We start from the raw sequence: 4,726 nt of genomic DNA, 5'->3' as shown, positions 1-4,726 counted from the left end.
CTGGAGAGAGAGAGAGAGAGAGAGAAGGTAAACATCTGTTTACATCATCAGCAGCTGAATGTCTCAGAGACAAACTGAAACAGAAACGTTGACCTGGTGTGAGATGAACATTGGCAGAAGGAAAGAGCAGGAAACGCTGTCGTGGTCTCACAGTTCTCAGTCACAGCTGATAGACGTGATCATCGTCCTCGGCCACGGAGCTTTGGTTTCTTAGTGATTTGGACTGAACCAGGTGGAGGGAGTGTGTGTGTTTGGTCACATGATGTAGATCTTGTGATGACAAACCTCAGAACCAACTCTTAACGACAGATTCATTCACAAAAGAGTTTCTGAAGATTTGGTTGAACTTCGAGCAAATGTCTCTGTCCTGATGTAATCTGCTCTCACATTACCGACACGCACACACACGCACACACGCACACACACACACACACACACACACACACACCCCAGCAGGTCTTTATCCCAGTTTGATCGTTGTGCTGGAAACAAACTGACACCAGGCACCTTTAAACTTCACCTCTAAGTTTTGTCTGAATTGTTTTTCCCCTGGAAATGATAAAAACCAACAAGACCAATAAGAAAAACCAAAACACTGTGGAACATCAATTTCTAAAATAACAGAGCTCGTGTGCGGTCTGCAAAGAAGATTGAATAATTCAAACTCGGCCGAAGTGCAGCAGCAGATGTGGAGGATACAAACCGTCCTGGTTGATGTTGTGCTCGTGTCACTGGGACATCAGACGCACAGACTGAGTTCCCAGTGACGACGCAGCTCTGAGGAGCTGCTTCACCCTTTTTAATAAACTGTACATTTTGTAAGTTCTGCAAATTATACGTGTATTGGTTCTACTACAATTCATCTATTCGAGATTATAGATAGTTTTCTTAAAAAAATATTTGTATGTACAGTATTATCACTCAGTATCAGTAATCATAATAATAATAATAATTCATATAAATAATACAAAAATACAATATAATAATTTTATTTTTTATTTTGTGTAATCAGAACTGCAGATGTAAACAGATGAAACACATCTTCTATCCTCACTCCGTCAGTCATGTGTTATCGGCTGGCGGAAAGCAGCAAGGTCATTGGTTGAACTGTCGGGGCATGTTGCCATGTCAACCAATCAATAGAATCGATCTATTGGTGTTTGGGTCCCGGCAGCGGCCAATCAAACGCCAGCGTTTTGGGTTGGATAAGCCTGGGATGTGACAGCCGAACACTGATCAGTAGCACAAACAACACATACACCACCAGCTGGGATCAATGCACACACACACACACACACACACACACACACACACACACACACACACACACACACACACACACACACACACACACACACACACACACACACACACACACTGTGGACATTGATTACTTCTCCGTTTGTGTAAACTCAGTAAACTGAGTCAAGTCCCTAAAATAAAACTACAAAAATAATCAAACTGAGATTTTAATACTTGTTTACAGCTAGCATCTAAAGTAAAATATATAAATATTCAAACATTTAAAGAAATTGAAAACATTTACATATGAGGTGGGGAAGACCTGCAAGACAATAAATATAAAAAACAGCAACTTCAACACAAAACCAAAAAGTAATAATATTTACCCACACTCACACACACACACACACACTCACACACACACACTCACACACACACACACACACACACACACACACACACACAACACACACACACACACACACACACACACACACACACACTCACACACACACAGGTCAAAGGTTACTTCCTGTCTTCAGATATTGACCCACTGGCCTGGTTTCCTCTTACACAAGCAGAAACTGGAAACTACAGGATCCAGTCGAGTTGTTACTTAACAGCCAATCATTTGTGGGACATTCAGCCTGCAGGGTGTGTGTACAGTGTGTGTGTACAGTGTGTGTGTACAGGGTGTATGTACAGTGTGTGTGTACAGTGTGTGTGTGTGTGTGTGTGTGCGTGTGTGTGTGAGAGTTTAGGGAACAGTTGACCACCTGATCCCCCCTCAATCCACCTTGTGTAACTCGTTAAGTGGATCGTACCAATTAGCCTGAGGAAGTGGGCCAACCCTATATTCTATATTTCAGTTATTGTATTTTCACGTATAATTTTGTTCACTATCATTGTGTCTATTTTTTATTTAAAGTTTCAAGTTGTTTTCGGTCGTGTCCAGTTTTTACGATGGATTTATCAACTGAAGGATTTTAAAGAACAGCTCAGACTGAAGTTCATCTCAGGTAATCGAGGAAAGTCCTGGAAACATGAGCGTCATCATGACACACACACACACACACACACACACACACACACACACACACACACACACACACACACACACACACACACACACACACACACACACACACAGAGGAGGAGGTGACGAATGAGTCGTAACACCATCTGTGTTTGGTCGTCCTCGTCACAACAAACCCCCCCCCCCCGAGCAAAGCCCCCGGTAAAACGGGTTCGTAACGTGAGGGGAGAAGAAGGAGAGAAAACCACTAAACCACTGGGAGAGAATCAGAGGGATGGAGGGAGAGAAAGAGGAGAGGTGAGGGAGGGAGAGAAAGAGGAGAGGAGAGGTGATGGAGGGAGAGAAAGAGGAGAGGAGAGGTGAGGGAGGGAGAGAAAGAGGAGAGGTGAGAGGTGATGGAGGGAGAGAAAGAGGAGAGGAGAGGTGATGGAGGGAGAGAAAGAGGAGAGGTGAGAGGTGATGGAGGGAGAGAAAGAGGAGAGGTGAGGGAGGGAGAGAAAGAGGAGAGGTGAGGGAGGGAGAGAAAGAGGAGAGGTGAGGGAGGGAGAGAAAGAGGAGAGGAGAGGAGAGGTGATGGAGGGAGAGAAAGAGGAGAGGTGAGAGGTGAGGGAGGGAGAGAAAGAGGAGAGGTGAGGTGATGGAGGGAGAGAAAGAGGAGAGGGAGGGAGAGAAAGAGGAGAGGAGAGGGAGGGAGAGAAAGAGGAGAGGAGAGGGAGGGAGAGAAAGAGGAGAGGTGAGGGAGGGAGGTGAGGGAGGGAGAGAAAGAGGAGAGGTGAGGTGATGGAGGGAGAGAAAGAGGAGAGGTGAGGTGATGGAGGGAGAGAAAGAGGAGAGAGGTGAGGGAGGGAGAGAAAGAGGAGAGGTGAGGGAGGGAGGTGAGGGAGGGAGAGAAAGAGGAGAGGTGAGGTGATGGAGGGAGAGAAAGAGGAGAGGTGAGGTGATGGAGGGAGAGAAAGAGGAGAGAGGTGATGGAGGGAGAGAAAGAGGAGAGGTGAGAGGTGAGGGAGGGAGAGAAAGAGGAGAGGTGAGGTGATGGAGGGAGAGAAAGAGGAGAGGGAGGGAGAGAAAGAGGAGAGGAGAGGGAGGGAGAGAAAGAGGAGAGGAGAGGGAGGGAGAGAAAGAGGAGAGGTGAGGGAGGGAGGTGAGGGAGGGAGAGAAAGAGGAGAGGTGAGGTGATGGAGGGAGAGAAAGAGGAGAGGTGAGGTGAGGGAGGGAGAGAAAGAGGAGAGGTGAGGTGATGGAGGGAGAGAAAGAGGAGAGAGGTGATGGAGGGAGAGAAAGAGGAGAGGTGAGAGGTGAGGGAGGCAGAAAGGTGAGACACATAAAAAGGTCAACCTGATTAGCTGCTGTGATGTTTAAAAGAGTTTCAAACATTATATCATCAGAGGTGAAGAAGCTGCTTCCTCTTCCTCTTCCTCTTCCTCTTCCTCTTCCTCTTCTTCTTCTACTGTTTAATTCTGTCTCTACTTCCTGTGATTGGTCCAAAAGTCCAAACTATCCAACAAAGTGTTTTCACTCTGGAACAGAACCAGGTTCAGTTTGATCCAGACCCAGAACTCCTCTTCTGCTCTGAGGAACCGTTCACACCGGCGGAGGAAGGAAATATCAATTCTAATCCAGATGTTTCCTCTTATTAAAAATGGTCCCACCGCTCTTTATCAAACCCAGAATTCATCCAATGAACCAATCAGAGCGGTTTGACGATTCACACTGCTCTGATTGGTTGGTTTTTCTGAGCAGCTGATAAAAAGTCTTGGTGATTAAAGTTAGTGAATATGTGTAATGAGAGAATGAGATGAGAGAAAAATAATTAAAAAGAAGAGAGGAAGAGGAGGAGGAAGAGGAGGAGGAAGAGGAGGAAGAGGAGAGGAAGAGGAGGAGGAAAAGTAGGAGGAAGAAGAGGAGGAGGAAGAGGAGGAGGAAAAGTAGGAGGAAGAAGAGGAGGAGGAAGAGTAGGAGGAGGAAGAGAAAGAAGAGGAGGAGGAGGAGGAGGTGGAGGAAGAGAAAGAAGAGGAGGAGGAGGAGGAGGTGGAGGAAATTGAGGAAGAGGAGTGTCGAGGCAGGTGTGCTGCAGCTGAAGCGCTGGCTCAGGGAAACACATCGAGCCGCTCGTTTGTCAAAAGAGAAAACATCTGCTCACCTGCTGCACACACACACACACACACACACACACACACACACACACACACACACACACACACACACACACACACACACACACACACACACACACACACACACACACACACACTAGATGTGAACAGAAACATGGTCTGGGTTTCAAAATAAAAGCAGAGCATTGGGGGGTGCATACCACAGTGTGTTTGACAGCTGGTACCGTCCAATGGGTGCAAGTGGCAGGTATAGGTGGGCGTGTCCTTGAGCTCTCAGTCAGGCTCCACCCCCTGCTCCTCCAAATATGGTCACTTCTGGTTTCAAAAAACCAAG

Source organism: Hippoglossus hippoglossus, chromosome 20 (genome assembly GCF_009819705.1).
Source record: "Hippoglossus hippoglossus isolate fHipHip1 chromosome 20, fHipHip1.pri, whole genome shotgun sequence".
Classification (NCBI taxonomy): domain Eukaryota; kingdom Metazoa; phylum Chordata; class Actinopteri; order Pleuronectiformes; family Pleuronectidae; genus Hippoglossus; species Hippoglossus hippoglossus.
This window is presented reverse-complemented; position numbering follows the sequence as displayed.